Source organism: Panthera uncia, assembly GCF_023721935.1.
Source record: "Panthera uncia isolate 11264 chromosome B3 unlocalized genomic scaffold, Puncia_PCG_1.0 HiC_scaffold_1, whole genome shotgun sequence".
Taxonomy (NCBI): Eukaryota; Metazoa; Chordata; class Mammalia; order Carnivora; family Felidae; genus Panthera; species Panthera uncia.
In genome coordinates, this window is record NW_026057582.1 from 35,316,601 (window position 1) to 35,336,057 (window position 19,457).

Below are 19,457 nucleotides of genomic sequence, written 5' to 3' on the forward strand. Positions count from 1 at the left end.
GCACTCCGTGAGTTCGAGCCCCGCGTCAGGCTCTGGGCTGATGGCTCGGAGCCTGGAGCCTGTTTCCGATTCTGTGTCTCCCTCTCTCTCTCTGCCCCTCCCCCATTCATGCTCTGTCTCTCTCTGTCCCAAAAATAAATAAATGTTGAAAAAAAAAATTAAAAAAAAAATAAAATAAAGAAGATTGGGTTTCTAGCCAGTGCTTTTCACATTGGGACTCCTGCTGAGCAGCTCTTGGCAAGCACAGCCATCACATACTCACATAAGGATTCTCTGCTGTGCTTGGATGCACCATTTTGAGGATAGACATACTCTGCCGTTGTTGGATCTCAACTGCAACCTTTTTGGTTGTTGGTTGGGATCTTCTAAAGGCCTAGAAGACCTTTTATAATTTTATAATTAAAAGTAACCCAACAAAACATATTAGGTTAGCTGAAAGGAAATACACCTAATTAATAGTCCTGCCTAGGCTAAAACAGTTCTGTTCCGGGATGGGAGGCTAGTAGTGATGGTGGAACGGTTTGGGTCAGGGCACATGAGCATAAGTGAAGAAAAGAAGATCGATGCTGATACTATCTGAGTTTGCAACTGGCTATAGAGGGTAAGCTGCCAAGATGAGCCAGGCAGCATTCCCCTCCATGCCCAATCCACTCTTCTCTCAGAGCCCAGCTCCTTGGGTTGGCTTGACAGCTGGCTGCCTTCATCCACAGAAGGCAGCCCTTGGAACAAGCCTGAAACCCATGCTAACTCTTAGCAGAAGGTTACTCCCACCCCTTTTTTTCCTAGGATGAGAAGCTAGAGATTGTGACAAGGCTATGACCAAGTAAAAATGAGAAAGTAAGGAAGTTACTGCTTTGTTTGTTGTGGAAAAATTGTGGCAAACATTCAGACACTAATTTGTTGTCTCCCCCCAATGGAGTAAAGACATTTCTCCCTCCACTGGAGGGAAGATAGAGGAGGGGGTGGTGTCACACGACAAATCTTGAGCAGCAACAGCGGGACTGCTCTGCATCCTTCCCCCTGAGTATCTCTTGTACGCATGTGTCTGGGACATCATGGGAGATAGTTGCTCTCTCATGCCTGCTCCTGGCACCATAAAAGCCTTGAGAAGTGCAAAAGCACAGGCTGCTTGTTTTACTCAGAAATCTGTCATCTGACATTTAGAGGATCTACACAGATACCCCAAAAGGGTAAGATGGCCAGTACCCATGTAGATGCCATGTCAATACTGGATAACATTTCTGATCATTAAAAAATCCCTCAGTTTCTCAGTTTCTACACGTCCCCAGCTTTTAAGTGCCATGAGCAGAGCGGGGACTAACTGCTGTTTATTACTGGAGAAACTGGATGCATAAAGAGGGGCTAACGATTCATTCTTCTGAGTTGTGGAAATAGCAAGAGACCTGGCACAGTGCTAGTGGCATACAAGTATTCAGGGCTGTGCTCCGTGCCAGGTGCTCTGGTAAGGACCCCAAATACGTTATCTCATTTGATCCAAACACCAATCTGTAAGGTGGTGGCTATTATTAACTTCACTTTATAGATAAAGGGCGGCTTAGAGTTGAAATAAATGGCCTAAGGCCATACGGCTAGTGAGCAGCTAAGTTTGGAGTCATCTCTGGCAGTCTAACCCCAGATGCCCCTAACCACTAGGCCACACCACCCGGTGTTCTTCCCCAGATCAAAGTCACCTTAGTCTATTTCTGGCACTAAATCCCTTGTGTGCTACCCTCTGGTTCTTTCTGGAAGCTGGTTCAAGTCCTTGCTGAATGGAGGAGTATTGCCACCACAGACTAGGGAACGTTGAGGTGTGGCACGCTTTTTGGAGTTGCTTGCAGACTATTTTAGCAATGACCACTCACTTCTCTGTACCTTTCAGATGACCTACCCTGGCTTGTGTGTCCATCGCCCTGGCCACACACATGCCTCCCCAGGAATGGCCAGCACTTGGCAGCTCTTGCTGCCCCTGGCCCTGGCCAAGCTATTTGGAGTCAGGCCTCTTTAAGGGAGGAATGTGGTGGCAGTTACCTTGTGAGCAGAGCAGCTCAGACTGATTACAGGGTGAGGCGCTGATGTGCTGTCATTGGAAGCTTGTGGGTAGCCCATTTACAGTGCTGGGAACTGGGGTATCCTTGCTCCAGGTGCTTTCAGATGATAACATTTGCCATGCTCTTTAACAGATATGAGAGAGTGTTATCAAACTGCAGCACTTTGGAAAACCTTCTTCAAGAAACCCTCTTCAGTTGTGCACATTGGAATTTCCCTTCTTCTGTAAATAGATGTGTGTTGTGTTAAGGAGGGACCCTAAAAATAGAGTGGGACTTAAGAGGGGAGCTGGGGAATTAGATATGAACAGTTTCCTTCACTTGTTTGTCCTGGGAAAGTTACCCTACCTTGCTTCCCTGTCTTCTCTGTGTGTCTGATGATTTGGGGAAAAGGTGCTTGGAGATCCCCAGAGGAAATGTGTGATGTAGGCTAGAAACCTGGTGTATTCATATTCTGAAATCTCAAGGTTAAATTAACTGTGACCCTACAGGGCCTCTTTGGCCTCCCAGCATAGATCATCTTTCCTTCCTGTTGCCTTTCTTGATGTTCTTGTTGCCTGGCGTTGAGCTGGATGTGGACAAATCTGTCTCAGATGATTTAAACACTGTTTATAAGTACCCTGCTCCTTTTATGTCCACATTCCTTCCTGCAGAGGGCTCTGGTCAAGCAGGGGCTCTGAGCCACACTGCCTGGGTTTGAATCCTGGTTCCCTCCTTTACTGGCTGAAGGACTGGGGGACTACTGATCCCTCAAATGCCTAGGTCTCCTTACCTATAAAATGGGGACAATGAGAGCGGCTGCGTCACAGCTTTGCTGTGAACACTCAGTGCAATGGTATTTGTGAATCCAGTGCCTGGCACCAGCGAAGCTCTCGATAAATATTTGATGGCCACAGCTTTATAGCTGGAGAAATTCACTCCCTGTTAGCCAGGTGAGAAAGCTGGAGCACAGAAAAGAGAAAGTTTCTCCAGTTGTGCCCATGTGGAATGTTTACATTACCTGTAAGCTCCTTTAGGACAAGGACCATCTCAATACAAGCACTTACACAGTATCCATTCAGGAAATACTTGGTTAACTAGCTTGATGTGCACAATGGCACTCTCTTGTTATTTTTTAAATTTGCAAAAAACAAAGTTCGAGATAGCAACAAAATGTCGAGGCCATCTCCCTGGTGATATGTTTCTTCCCTAGACAAAGATGATCTCTAGCCCAGTGGTTAGCACACAAAGCAAGGAGCTCAGAGGTGTATGCCACATGAATTCCAAAATGCATGAGGGAATGATGAAGAAAGGGCTCTGTGGGTCATGGCTGTACCAGGTGAGGTTTATGAACAAGTATTCTCCTTCAAGTCATAAGGAGGCTTCTTAGAATAGCCTCCTTTTGAAGAACTGAGCCCCTCTAAGAGTGAGCACAGTGTACTTAATTTGCTCTAAAGGTCTGGGGTTGTATCTTAAACAATTTCAGGGCTATGTATATGACCATGCATTTGCAGCAGTCAATATTATCTTTGTAACTTTCAACTTTTGCTTTTTTAGTGTTTATAAAGGATATTTTGAGACCTTTAAACGATGAATTTAAACAAATGTCACAGAAGATCTCCTCTCTGTTGGCTCTCATTCCACATGCAGCAAAGACTGAAATAAGCATGTTAGCCTTGTAGGATATTCTCAATATTCAGAAAGGCTAGAAGTGGCCCACTCTCTTGGAGACATCCTAAGATGGAAATGGGCCATTAGCAGCCCCCCACCCCACCCCTCTCTCTCTCATGAGAAGGAAGAGCTTTTCTTCTGGATGGGTGTACCTTGGAGCAGAGCATGAGCCAAACTCTCAGAAGACCTAAGTTCAAGCCTTGACTTTGCCACCCAAGTGTGAATAAGAAACTTGATCTCTAAGTTTTAGTTGAACTGAAACGAAGGTGATAGTGTCCCCCCTCCCCCTGCCCCTGTCTCAGAGTTGTTAGGATCAAAGAGAAATTGCATGAGAAGACTTTCTGATAAACATTGTTTACCCTGACAATAAAATCATCACTCCCTGTCATCAGCACCACACTAAATGCCATCTCTTCCTTGAAAACTTCTCTCATTTCTCCAGCATTCAGTATTCTGTCCTGCCTCTGAAATCCCATGGCATTTTATTTATGCCTCCCTTTTGACACTTAGATAATTCTGTCTTATTGTGTGATTATTTATATCCATATCTTAGGCAGCCTGAGGGTAGAATCCATGCCTATACCATGCTTGAACCCTCCATTCTACTACCTCGCTTGGGAAAAACCTCTCATTTCAAAATAAATTATAATAATCATCTTACATCATTATTATCAGAGCAGTTCATAACAAAGATCTGTACATAGTAGGTACATACTCAATAAGTAATTGCTTTTAGTGTTTTTATTTGTTTATAATTTTAGTCTTAATGTTTTGTTTTTAGGTTTATTGAGGTATAATTTACATACAGTAAAATTCACTCTTTTCCGTGTCCGTTTCTGTAAGTGTAACAAATGCATGCAGTATGTAAGCACCACCACAGTCACCCCCCACCCCAAGAATTCCCTGATGCCCTTTGTTGTCAGTCCCTTTCCCTGACCCTAACCCCTGGCAGCCACTGATTGGTTTTCTGTCCTTATAATTCTGCCCTTTCCAGAATGTCACATAAATTGAATAATGTAGTATGTAGCCTTTTGAGTCCAGCTTCTTTCACATAGCATAATGCATTTGTGATTCATTCATGTTATATGTATGTCAATTCTTTTTTATCACTGAATATTGTGTGAATGTACCACAGTTGGTTTATCTGTTCGCCAGCTAATGAACATTTAGGTTGTTTCCAATTTGGGGACATTATGAATAAAGAAGTTTATTCTTCCTTCCTTCCTTCCTTCCTTCCTTTCTACAAATAGGATCACTGGGTCTTATGGTATATGTATATTTAATTTTATGAGAAACTGAAAAACTCTTTTTCAAAGTGTCTGTACTATTTTGCAATCCCACCAGCAATGTTTGAGAGATTAGTTGCTCTGCATACTGAACAGCACTTGTTATTGTCAGTTTTTATCTTTAAAAACCATTCTACTGGTACAGCCACTGTGGAAAACAGTATGAAGTTTCCTTCAAAAAGTTAAAAAGAGAAATACCATGTGATCCAGTAATTCCACTATAGGTATTTACCCAAAGAAAAGGAAAACACTAATTTGAAAGGACATATGTGCCCCTAAGTTTGTTATAGTATTATTTACATCACCCAAGGTATGGAAGCAACCCAAGAACCCATCGATAGATGAATGGTATATGTATACAATGGAATACCACTCAGCCATAAAGAAGAATGAGATTGTGCCATTTGTGACAACATGGATGGATCTAGAGGGTACTGTACTAAGTAAAATAAATGAGACAAATACCATATGATCTCACTTATGTGTGAGATCTAAAAAAAAAAGCAAAACAAATAAATAAAAACAGAAACAGACCCATAAATACAGAGAATAAACTGATGGCTGCCAGAGGGAAGGTGGGTTGGGAGATTGGTAAAATGGGTGTAGGGGAATGTGAGGCACAGCCTTCCAGTTATGGAATGGATAAGTCACAGGGATGAAAAGTACAGTACAGCATAGGGAATATAGTCAATGGTGTTTTAATAGCATTAAAAAACCACATTCTAATAGGTATGTAGTAGTATCTTATTGTGGTTTTAATTAGAATTTTCCTAATGACAAATGAAGTTGAGCATCTTTTCGTGTGTTTATTTGCCATCCATATCTCTTTTTTTGATGAAACATTTGTATAAATATTTTGGTCATTTGTAATCAAGGTCTTGTTTTTTTTTTTAATTTTTTTGTTCATTTTTGAGAAAGAAGAGAGGGAGACAGAGGATCTGAAGCAGGCTCTGCACTGACAGCAGAGAGTCCGATGCAGGGCTTGAACTCATGAGCCAAGAGATCATGACCTGAGCCAAAGTCAGATGCTCAACTGCCTGAGCCACCCAGGCACCCCTGAGGTCTTGTTTTTTAATTGAGAGTTCTTTATGTATTCTAGGTAAAAGTCCTTTATCAGATATGTGTTTCAAATAATTTCTCCCATTCTGAAACTTGTGTTTTCATTCTCTTAACAATGTCTTTTGAAGAGCAGACATTTTTACTTTTGGTGACCAAATTTATCAGTTTTTTTCTTTTAGGATACCCAATTGTTTATGGGTTATTGGTATTATACCTAAAATATTTTATGTAACCCAACATTACAAAGATTTCTCCTGTTTTTAAAAGCTTTTTTTCTGGAAGTCCAGGTTTTCCACTTAGGTCTATAATCCATTTTGGGTTAATTTCTGTTTGTGCTATGAGGTATGGTTCATACCAAGGTTCATTCTCTTTGTCATATGATATCTAGTTCACCATTTGTTGAAAAGGCTATCTTTCTCCATTAAATGTTTTTTGTATCTTTGTCAAAAATCATTTTCCCCATATATGTCAGTCTATTTCTAGACTTTATTCCATTGACCTATTGGCCTATCCTTTTGTCATACTATACTATCTTGATGACTGTAGTTTTGTGATAAATCTTAAAATCAGGTCATGTGAGTCCTCAAGTTTTGTCATTTTGTTCAAAGTGACTTTGCTGTTCTATTTCCTTTGTCTTGCCATGGAAATTTTAGAATCAGCTTGTTGATTTCCACACACAAAAAAATTCTATGGAGATTTTGCCTGGTATTGCATTGATATGTAGATCAGTTTGGGGAAAATTGACATCTTAATCATTTTGAATCTTTCAATCAATGGGCATGGTATATCTCTCCATTTATTTAGATCTTTAACTTCTTTCCTCAGTGTTTTGAACTTTCAGCCTATAGATTTTGCACACATTTTATTTTATTTCTACCTAAGTATTTTATAGCTTTGTAGGGTGCTATTCAATAAAAAATTGTGGAATTAATGAATAATGTCAACCTATTTATGAATGCTTGCCTTGATGCTGTGTCAAATACAAGATACTAGAATAGGATTGGAAATTCATCAAAGTCCTTGGTTATGGCCAGGACAACAGTGAGGTTAAGAGGTCTGAGTATAACTCTAGAAGGCAGGAAATATGGGCTTCATGCTGACCCCCTTCTCTCCACATTCCTTAACCTTGGACAGCTCCTTCTCTCAGCCCAGGGTCTGTCTCCTAGCACAAATTTTATATTGGGTTAAGTTTATACTTTTCAGGGATGCTATTGGCAGATCTGGCTCCTGTAGATACAGTACACAGTCGATTCTCTTGCATGATTTAGAAGTGCTGAGTAGTCTGTCTGACCAACTATTTAAAACCCACTGGCCTGGTTTGGCTCCTAAATTGTCTCTTTCATAGCCCTCCTTTGGGTAAGATATTACATTTCCATAAGGCCCTTACTAAGATGTGTTCCCTGGGAGGGCTAGTCTGGCACCTTGGGAAAGTAGATACATCTGTTTCACCCAATTGACATGTACTAAATGAGTACCTACCAAGTGCAAGGACCTCCAAGGTGAAAATGGCTTCCCTGTGAGGAATTTATAATGATAGGGAATTAAGTTAGATCATTCAACTCAGTGGAGGTACCTGGCATCAAGGGAGGTTAAGAGAACATGGATGCTTAAGACAGGCGTGAAAGGGAAAGAGAGTTGCAGAAGGAGTAATAGGGTAATGACAATAGACTCCACCTACTATACACTTTCATTTTTGCTATGAGAGCATGCATATTGAGCAGACCCACAAACCTGATACAAGGAGATACTGTATATTACTTGTAAGTAATAATACCTTGGGGTATTATACAGTTGTAACATCATTTTCATGTAACTTTATTTTTTTTTCATTTTTAAAGTTTATTTATTTGGAGAAAGAGAGAATGCAAGCAGGGGAGGGGCAGAGAGAGAAGAAGGGAGAGAGAGAGAGACAGAGAGAGAGGGAATATATCCCAAGCAGGCTCTGCACTGCCAGCACAGAGCCCAATGTGGGGCTTGATCTCACCAACCATGAGATCATGACCTGAGCCAAAATCAAGAGTCAGACGCTTAACTGACTGAACCACCCAGGCACTCCTGTGTAACTTCATTTAATGTGTACAACAGCTTTCTGTGATAAGTGGTGGGTATATTAATTAGTATACCCTAACAGCTCTAATAAAGAACTGTAAAATAAAATTTTATTTCTTGCTCACATCATATGTGAGTAAATGGTTATAAAAGCATTTGTAGGGTGCTATTCAATAAAAAATTGTGGAATTGAGGCAGAAGCTTTGCTTCCCCACAGTTGTTCAGGTAGTCAGACTCCTTCCATCTTGGCCTAGTAGTCTAGGTTCTAGGAATTTAGCAAAGAATAAGACAATTATGGGATGATTTTTATGGCTAAGACCTTGAAGTGTTGCATGTCACTTCTCATTTAATCACACAATCATACCCAGCCACAAGGTGACTGGAGGATGCCTCCAAGCTGTCTGTAGAAAGAGTAGAAATCAGACATTGGTAGACCCAAGCAGTCTCTGACACAGAAACACAGGGTCTTTTCCTCATTTTACAGATGGGGAAACAGGTACAGAGTAGTTCAGTGACTTACAGAAGAACACACAACTCAGGAGTTAGGATTTCAGCTCAGGTCTTCTGATAAAATAGAAACAATAAATAGTAATTACAATAATATTTAATAGTTGTGAGTGGGGGTAGGTATTAAATGGAGCAATCTGCATGAAGATCTGAATAAATTACAGGTTCCCGTCCTAACCCTGGGCTTTGCTACACAGTCCTACCAAGGGCCAAGCATTTTTCCTGAGGACTGTGGGCAGCAGAATGACTACATGATGTAGCATCTGGTGCTTGTCTATCAGCAGAGCCCAGGGAAGGGGCTTAATAGATTATAGTGGCTGAGAGGTGCTCTCTCTGCAGGCCTAAGAGGTTATACACATTGAGAACTGGCTCTGCCTGGCCTGAAGAGGCTGCACTGTCTTTGCTGCAAGACTAGAGCTGCCCCTTGCAGGCAACTTCCCTTATGTCTCCAGAAGATGGTCTCATTGTGTCAGCCTTGTGTCCTGGCCAAGGGTGGGGCAATTCTCTGGCCAACATCCATTCCCTCAGGAGTCTTTGTGGGCCTGAGTACCTTTTAAAAGGTTAATTTTTATTTAATTATTTTAAAAGCTCCAACATGAATGAATAATTAAATTGGCACCCATATCTTATATATTATTTATAGGTTCAACTTTTAAAATAGCTCTTTTCATTTGTGTGGTGGAGATTATGGATAGAAACCATTCTGTGACTGACATTTCTGTGACTCCAGAAAGAATAAATAAAAGACTTCTCAGCTAAGTGGGGTAGAACTTCTCTGTCTAGAGGAATTCTGGGTGAGAAGCTGCTGCTTTCATCAATGTTTTGTGTGAGGAAATGGAGGCATGGTTGAGTCAGAGCTACTCTGAAGAGTGTCAAGATTTGTAGACATTAGGAGGAGCTTGGGACACTGTCCACCCCTTGTGCAACTACATTCCAGCCAAAAAGGAGGAGATGGCAGGAATGTATGGTTGAGACAGGGGCAACAGTGACAACATCAGGGCATTGATGCCCGGCTTGAATCCATGCAACTGCTGCTACATGCCACATTCCCAGCCCCCTCTTTACCTTTACCTTCACCTTCAAATGAGCCTCCAAATGGTGTGTCCTCAGCAGGAGCCATCCTTAACATCTTAAGTAGCAGTGCTCTACATTTCTCAGTTTTCATCTATTTTTTCAACATTCAGTAGCCTCATTTCACACATTTGGCTGTATGCTAGGCTATTGGGATAAAAAGAATGAATAGGGATTGTCTCTGACTTCAAGCAGCATACAGTCTACTGGGAAAGAAGAGAAATAGATTATCATCCTACAACGTAGTTAAGCACTTTGATGAACATGAGCCCTGAGTGTGATGGGAACCTAGAAGAATCACCCCTGCCTCCCACAGCTGCAGGGGATGGTGGTGGAGATGGGGAAGTTTCTTGAAAGAAGTGATGACTAAGATAAGTTCTGAAAGACAAGAAATTATTCCAAAGAAGAGGGAGAGTTTTCTGGGCTTAGCGTGTGCAAATAACATGGCCAGAGAGAGCCAGGGATCCGAATAGAGTTCATTATGGTGGGGATGTAAGACTGGGGAAGTTGGGAAGAAGGTTTGGATAGAAATGGTGTTCAGTTAAGGGACTGATCATGAAGGGCTTTGACCTCAATTTTTTATGGGTTTTAAACTTTCTTCCAAGATAAAGAAGAGCTATTAAAGTATAGAAATGATATCATCATATTTGTATTCTAAGATAATATTTCTAGCTATAGTATAGAGGGTAGATTGATACAATAGACAAAAGGGAAAATATAGATCCAAAGAAATCAAAAGGAAACCATTTGACTTAAGATGATGGTTGCCAGAAGTGAGGAGAAGTAGAGACAGAGAATAGAGATTTGAGAGACATTGAGGGGAACGAGTTAGTGAGATACTGGGAAAGTAAGAGGGGTAGAACATGATCCCAGCATTTGGTTTGGACCATTGGGATATTGGTGAATGAGAAACATGACAGGAAAGACTGGGACAGGGATGGTCATATTTTCAGCTGGGGATCATGTTGAGTGTAAGGGGCCTGTGGGTCTTCCAGGTGAATGTTCAGAAGGCAATTGGATTGATGGACAGTAATTGAGGAGATAGATTCAGAAGCCATTAGCATGAGATGGTAATTCAGGTCATGATGACATGAGAGTGAACGAAATAGCCTAAAAGAGTGTGTAGACAGAGGAAGAAGGAGAAGAGGACCCAGGGTTGAACTCTGGGGAACATCTCATCCAAGTGAGAGATACAGGAAGAATAACCCACCGAGCAGACCAAAGAGAAAGGACAAGAAGGTTCAGAGAGGACAAGGAGTATGTCCTGAAAGATAAGGATGCAACTTTAGGAAATTTTTTGAATGGTCAACAGAGCTTAATGCTGCTGAGAAGTCGAGATAAGACCTGAAAAGCATCTATGATTTTAATCAACAAGAGGGAGGTGTCAGTGACCTTTGGAGAGAATAGTTTCATGAAGTGAATGGGGGAAACCAGATTTCAGTGAATTGAAGAGTGAGTGTCGTATAGATGAGGAAGTTCTCATGAATGTAAATATACTATATCTATATTTACCTTAGCAGAGGTTATTATACATCTCAGTTTATCATCTCATTTTCTAGGGAAACGCCCCTCTCCTGGTTGGTTCATGGTTGATTGACTGACTTTTCTTTTTTCTTTTATTTTTTTAACAAGTCTTTTTTTAATTTAAGTATAGTTGACACACAATGTTACATTAGCTTCGGGTGCACAACTCAGTGATTTGACAAGTTTATACATTATGCTATGTTCACCATAAGTATAGCTACCATCTGTCTCATTACTTTGCTGTCACAATATCACTGACTGCACTCCCCACGCTCTGCTCTTAATTCCTGTGACCTACTCCTTCTGTAACTGGAGGCCTACCTCCCTCTCCCCTTCATCCATCCTGCTCAAGCCCCCACCTCCCTCCCCTTTGGCAACCAGTTTATTCTCTGTATTTAGAGTTCTGATTCTGCTTTTTGCTTGTTTACTCATTTTTTTTAGATTCTATTTATGAGATGAATCAGATGATATTTGTCTTTTTCAGTCTTATTTCACTTAGCATAATACCTCCAGGTCCACCCATGTTGTCTCAAATGGTACAATCTCATCCTTTTTAATGGCTGTTTCATAGTCGTGTGTGTGTGTGTGTGTGTGTGTGTGTGTGTGTGTGTGACATTTCTTTATCCATTTGTCTATTGATAGATACTTGGATTGCTTCCACGTCTCGGCTCTTATAAATAATGCTGCAGTAAACATAGGGATGCATATACCTTTTTGAGTTAGTGTTTTTGTTTTCTTTGGGTAAATACCCAATAGTGGAATTACTGGATCATATGGCATTTCTATTTTTAATTTTTTAAGGAACCTCCATACTGTTTTCTGCAGTGGCTGCACCAGTGCCCAAGTTTACATTCCTAGCAACAGTGCCCAAGTTTCCTCCACATCCTTCACATCCTCATCAACACTTGTTTGTTGTCTTTCTTGATTTCAGCAATTCTAACAGGTGTGAGGTGGTTTCTCATTGTGGTTTTGATTTGCATTTCCCTGGTGATGAGTGATGCTGAGCATCTTTTCATATGTCTGTATGTCTTCTTTGGGAAAATGTCTACTCCGGTCCTCCGCCCATTTTTTAATCAGATTGTTTGGGGGTTTTTTGGTGTTGATTTCCTTTTATTTTCTTTTACCTTCTCCATTCCCCTCATTCCAATCTAGAGGTGGCCATTTTCATGTGTTTAAGAGTTTGCCTCTTGTTTGTAATATGCTCTTATATGTATTGTTTTGTATGTATTTAAATTTTTTTTTCCAGTGGTGTGTTATAGATCTCATTATGTTTCTTATTTATTTTATCCATCACTGTGTTTTTAAGATTCTCCAGTGCTGCCATGTGTCTTCAATGTGTGCATTCACTACATTTTACTGTCCATCCCCCAGTAAGGGACGCACAGGTTATTTCTACCTGCCCACTCACCCCCCATAATCAATATTGCAGTGAACATCCTTGCACATGACCCCTTTCAGACCTGCACGAGAATTTTTTTGGTCTATAAGGCCAGGAACAGAGTTGCAGATATGTAACCTGCCTCCTGAGAACTGGCAGAATGCCCTCTGGAATGGCTAGGCCAATTTACACTCCTACCAGCAGGGTACAAGGTTCCCACTCTGCATATCACCATCTACACTTCACATTATTCAGCTTGATAATGTTTGCCTATAGGATCTCTTTCTTGCTTTAATCTGTATTTTTTGGGTCAGTAATAACCTTGAGTATCTAGTCATAGGCTTTTAGTCTTTTGTATTTCCTCTTTCGTAAGTCACCTGTTCATATTCTTGGCACATTTGTCAGGAAATTTGACTCTGAGAGGAAGAGAAAATATGGCAAGTAAGAGTTTTATTTAAGATGGGAAAGACTTGAGCATGTTAAAATGAAGATGGATGGGAGAAAAAACTAAAGATTCATCTTCCTCCCAAGATTGGAAGGATGGACAGAAGGCGAGACAACGAAGATCTGGCCTCACTTGAAAATAGCAATGAGATTCAGGAGGATGTGGCACTGAAAAGGGGAAGTCTGTGCACAGGTCACCATCAGCATTCCCTGAGCCCATCTCCGTTGTCCTCTCCACTTGGATGTACAGGCAGTGAATAATCCATGGGGTTGGGTAGGAGGAGAAAGGTGACCTCACCTCAGATTCCAGGACGATGTTGTATATTGTGCTTCTAAATGTTTGAAAGTTGTTTTAAATTGCCAGGAGAGAGGAGAGATGCCTAAATTTCAGCATGTGGAGTGTGGCACAAATACAGTTGTAGAGGCATCTGACACAGTGGTGGGGGTTGGGAGACGTGTGTACCTTCCTGGTTGGAGCAGACTTAGCATAAGAGAAAGTATGAGCTCAGCACTGGACAGTGTGGGGCTTTGGTAGACTGTGCGATGGTCTTGTTACAGAGTAGAGGCAAGTAGTCATGAAAAGGGCCATTCCGAATAGATTGAAGGGGTCAAGCCTCGACAGAGATGGACCATTACACAAGTCCAGGTGGGAAGTCATAAGGGCCTGAAGTGAAATAGAGGCTTTAGAACATAAAGGAATGACAAAAGGAAGACACTGTAAAGAGGCATAATGACTGGCTTTGGTGATGAATAAATAAGTGCCTAATAAGTAGTGCTTGGATCAGGGAATATGGTGGGACAGAGGGGTTTAAAGAGGTTCCAGAGCTTGAGCTTAGGTCCCTAAGAGGAGAATATTGATTTAATGACCGTGTGTCCCGAGCACAAAGCTAAGCACTGGAATATAATCATGAGTAGGACTGACATGGCTGGTGCCTGTGAGGAACCTATAGTCTATGCAGGAGGAAGCAAAAACACAAACCGATAGATGTATGAGTAATTACTGTTATGATGAGTGCTAGGAAGGGGTCAAGCAGGATGCACAGACTGAAGCTGACAAAGGATTTACCTGAGACAGGGTGCTCAGGAGGTCTCCCACAAGGGGATGATATCTAAGAGGAGACCTGAAGGGCCAAACATGCAAAGGTGGTCCAGAAATTATCCCAGACCAAAGGCATAGCATGCACCAGAGCCTGAACTGGGGAAGAAATGGCAGGTTGGAAGAACTGAAAGGTTTGCAGGTTGCATCTAGTGAGTATGGGGAGATGAGCTTGGAGAGGGAGGCAGAAGCCAGACCACGCTGGGCATGGTAAAGGAGTTGACATTTATTCTATGTTCCAGTTGTACCTAGGGCATATGACTGTTTTAAATAAAATTGACAAAATTTAATTTTAATAATAAATGAGCATTTTTATTGTACAAATTTTCATACATATAACCAAAGTAGAGAGAATAGCGTCATGAACCCCCCCATGTGTAAATCATTCAAAGTCAGCAGTTAGTAGGGGCTTCCTACTTCATCTCTTCCCCACTTTGCTGAAGCATATTTAAGTAAATCCCAGATGGCATGACCTGTCCCTCTGTACATTCTTCAGCATCTCTAAAGAACATTTATTTTCTTAGATAACCACAATGCCATGATCACACCTAACATAATTAACTATAATTTCTGATTATCATCCAATATTGAGTCTATAATTCAGATGTCCCTGTTTGTCCCCCAAATGTGTTTTGGTAGCACTTGAATCAAGATCCAAATGAGGTACACATTGTATTAATTATTACATCTCTAAGTCTCTTTTGATCTACACAGTTCCTATTTTCACCTCCTTTTTTGTTTGTTTTAATGCCATTGACTTGTTGAGGAAGTGGAGGCAGTTGTCTGCAGAATGTCCCATCTTGTGGGTCTGTCTCTTGCTTCCTCATGTTGTCATTTAACCTGTCTTTTGGTTTCCTATAATTCCTGTAATGGGAACTTAACTCTAAGGATTGATCAGATTGAGGTTAACTTTTTTGACAAGAATGTCAATGGTCATGATTTCCTTCATATTGTATCATCTCAGGAGACACCCAGTATCTAGCTGTCCTACTCTTAATGATACTAAGATTCATCAGTGAATTCAAGCGTTGGGAGCTTGATTGTATTGTATAGTTCTCCATTGACTTATATAATTATTTTATTCTTTTATATTTTTCTGAATCAATTACTTAATTAGAAATATCTCAACGATTATTTCAAATCTATTATTTCAACTTACTTTTAACCACCTCCAAAATTGAGATCTTACTACCTCCCTGACAATTTTCACTGAAGAAGAGAAAGGTCATGCAGCACCTGGGTGGCTCAGTGGGTTAAGTGTTTGACTTTAGCTCAGGTCATGACCTCATGGTTCATGAGTTCAAGCTCCGCCTCAGGCTTTGTGCTGACAGCTCAGAGCCTGGAGCGTGCTTCAGATTCTCTCCCTGTCTCTCTCTGTGCCCCTCCCCTGCTCACACTCTGTCTCTCTGTCTCTGTCGCTCTCAAAAATAACCATTAAAAAACAAGAGAGAGGCCACTGTGAGTATTCTGGAAAAGTCTTTGTGGAAGAAAATAAATTGGGCATTCAACTTTTCATTCAAATACCATAGAATATTACTTATTCTGGGAGAGGAAGCCAGTAGTTATCCTGAAAGAAGTGAGTTAGTAAAGATAAGAGGTAGGACTGGGTTGTAACAGTTTTCTGTAAATGTAGATAGATATTGAGCCCAAGATTCCCAGTAGAGGATAGTCTTTGAAAACTATGTATACTAAAAGTATCATTTCTCCTGTCTTCTTTAATCACTCCCAGTGGACATTTGCCTCTGTGTAGGACGTGAGGTGCTGATAGATGCTGTTAAGATGTAGGGATTGCCCTATCAGCCCTCTATCAGTGCTAAGCTGCACCTGTTCTCCAACCAAATCCCTATAAGAACTGTTGGGATCATGATCCCACCATACCCCCACTCCCATTCCAGCAGCTGCAGCATAACTGGAGCCAGTTCTTAGTAGGAGATTTTTCCATGATGAGAGTGGACAAGTTGTGACATGTGGGCCTAAAGTCCCTGCCTAGTGACAGAAGCTGGAGCAGAAGGGTCTGGGTAAGGCCTTACCAAACAGCTGTGGACTCGAATGGCCAGGGTATTGCAAGTACATGGGGATCCTTGAAGGTGGCAACCCTGTATAGGAATCTTGACCCTTTTAGAACACCTAACTATACTCTGCCACTGATGGACTGGTGGCCAGGGCAGATTGGGATGGGAACTGCAGAGTGTGCAAAAGCAGCATGTGCTCTGGGGAGGGGAAGCAGCTTGGTGCTGGCACTGCCAATGGTGTCCCCCTCTGCTGGAAAAGTCACCCACAGGTGTCATGCTTACCTCACTGGGCCTCACTGTCACCCCATGGTCCAGAAACTCCCCTGTTCTGTCATAGGAGCCATGTTCTCAGACTTACCCATATTGAGACTGAGCTATAATTTTTAGGTAGTGATATCTGGTAGACAGTCGGGGGTGCTAGACTAGAGCTTGGGGGTGGGAGGAGATTAAGGTTTAAGATAGATTTAGTGTACTCTGTACTGGGCGTCTCATTAGTTCTCACGCTGTTTTAGTATGTATTTGCTCTTTAAGGTATCTGGGAATATGCAGTGAGATTATGATCAGATGGAGTAGGAGGGTGTTCTGTTTTAGTAAATGCACTGGCAGGAAAGTTACCAGGGAGACTTCAGGATTTAATCTCCTGACCTGGATTGCCATAGTATCAAAATATGTTAAAAGCAGGTTTGGCATAGCATCAAGGGGCAGGACAAAATAGGAAGCAAGTGAAAAGTCCAACCTTAAAACTAGAAGGAAAGTTAAAGGTAGAATGGGTCCAAATTCTCTGTTTAAGGAAGACTCCATCTAAGCCTTTGCAACAGCCTGTGACTTGTGACCCTGTGAAGGAAGAACAGCATCACCCTGTGTTCTCCCCTCCCCCATTTCCCACTCCTGAAGTAGAACTTTGGGCTTTGTTGCTTCTCATCTAAGCAGCCCAGGGAAGAGGAGATGGGGTGGGGAAGAAAAGGGCAGTGCATCCAGCCTCCTGCTCAGTGCTGCAGGAAGCCTGAAGCGAGCTCTAGCTAGGGCTCCGGCAGCACCCTGCAGGCGGGGGGAGAAGCAGCTGCTGCTGCTGTTGCCACTGCTGCCACTTGCTGGGGTCCCAGCTGCCCCAGGGATTACCTGGGCATAGCATGTGAGGCTGAGATTCTGAGACTAACACCCGATCTCGGAAGCGGATGAGGTCCTGGGCACAATGTGAAGGGTGGAGCTATGAGCTGTGGCGGTGATATTGTGAAATCCATTTACCAAGCAGGCACTCCTTCTGTGAGTGAGTGCCCTGTACGATCCGATGAGCTTTTCCGTTCTGAGCTGTGGGCAAGTCTTCTAGGAACCCATGCTGATCAAAATATAACCTGGCCTTAGTGGCAGAAGTCCAGCAGGTGAGGGCGAGCCTCTGGACTGCACATTGGGAGACAGGCCTGCCCCACTGCGATAGGCAAATGGACAGGGAAGGTGGGCTTTCCCAGGCAGAGTCACACAGGCCAGAGAAGCCCCACCTCCGCTTTGACAAGGGTCTGGTGGGTTGGGAGAAGCTTCTTAGGAACTTGAGGGTGAACTGGGGAGTAAAATGACAAGGAGCTACTTATGTCCTTTCTCCTGGGTTTGCTGGCAGTGGGGTGAGGTGCAGCTTAAGGTCTAATGTTAGCCAGGTGCTTGCTGTCTTTCATACTTAATGGAGGCCCATTCTAGATGCATAGATGACTTATATCCTAAAAAATGTGACCGGATTACCTGACCCTCAGGTTCCCCTCAGATACCAACTTGTCATTTCCATGACCTTCCAGGCCTTGTTTGGGGTTTTGTTTCTGCTTTTGTGTTCCTGGAATAACCATCTGTAGTTTTCCCATTTTAAGATTTTCTTCTCTTCTGCCTCTCACACCTGATTCTGTGAGATTCTCCCCTTGCTAAACCACCGAGCACACTACCCCCGCCTCCCTTGGCTCTGAAGGGACGCCATCTGGGCAGGCCACCGGGGTGGGCACAGCTATGGGGCAAGAGGAAGAGGGCTTCCCTTTCATTTCTGCATCTTTTTTCCTTGGTGGTTGCCTTCGAGGACCTGACCTCCTAAAAACAAAACAACCCCCTCACCCCAAACCCTAGACTTCTGTATTTAGACATACATGTGAGTTTTATCACATTCCCTGCCAAGCCGCTGCCTGACCGCTCCCTTCTCTGAGCCACAGTGGCAGGAGGCATGGCGTTTTTAAGCAGGATGAATTGCTGTCTAGTGGCTGTTCTTCTGCACCCAGGGCCATCAATCTTGTCTTGAATGCTGGGCCTGCTGGTGTGCCTGCTCAGGCTCATCTTTCTGGGGCAGACTTATTTACGGAGCCATGGCAAAGGTAATCTCACTGACCACCACCCCACCCCCCCCCACCCCCCGCCCTCCACCAGCCCATGGCCTGGGCCTCTCTCAGCCGCTCTTAAAAATAGCCTAAGACAAGAAGGAGAGCCAGGGTCTGGTTACCTCCTGCAAGCGGGATCTGATCTTACCTCACCTCCTGCGTCTGGCAGCTCGGCCCTTCTCAGGGGCCACTGGACAGGCTTGCAGGCCAGCAGGAGGTGGTCAGCCTGTCAGTCTCTGTCCTGCTTGGAGCTGGGAGCCAGCAGTCACTCCCCTTCAGGGAAGCAGGGGTTGGGGGGAAGGCATGGGGGGGATGGAGTCCTTCCCAGCTCTCTTTGCCCAAGCAGTTGAGTGAGAAATCTCAGCCATGGAACTCGTGTGTCCATTTGTGGAAGATGACAGGCTGTGTAAGGGATGAGGGTCTTCCTGGGCACAGGCCTGGAATTGCAGGGCATGCTTTGTTTGGAGTCATGACTGGCTTCCCCACCTTATATCTCCCCTTCCCTGAGGAGCAAACACCTTTGTCAAGTCCTGGACACTGGGGAATACCTTCTGTCCCTGTGTGCCATGTTCTTCTCTCACCTAAATTGAATCTGCTTCCCTAAAAATCTGCCTGGTAGAAGGGGAGAAATCAGGCTACAGCCTGGCCGTTAGCCCTAGCCATAGCAGTAATTCCCTAGATGACCTTGGGGAGCCCTCAATCCTGTGTTAGGGCTTCGTTTTCTTCCTTGTGCAATTAAGATGGATAATTCTGGCTCCTGTCTTACCTCGAAGGGATGTGGTGGGATTGATTAATTGGACTGGGGAAAAAGGAGTCTGGAGTGATTCTGTGTCTGAAAAATAAGGGCGACAGCACTGCATTTACACTTGGATTGGTGAGCTTGCATCATTTCTTCATCAAGCATGCATCTGTTTGTGTGTGTGTGGGGGATATCAGTACCGGTGTGTGTGCTGGGGTGTATGTATACGAATGTGTGAGTGTGCACACATTC

The 19,457-nt window shown here is 42.9% G+C and overlaps 1 protein-coding gene across 1 annotated transcript in view; it reads left to right on the forward strand.

The window, feature by feature from the left end:
• Positions 1-19,457, forward strand: part of SPTB (spectrin beta, erythrocytic) — a 124,079-nt gene that overhangs the window by 37,863 nt on the left and 66,759 nt on the right. The window lies entirely within an intron of this gene.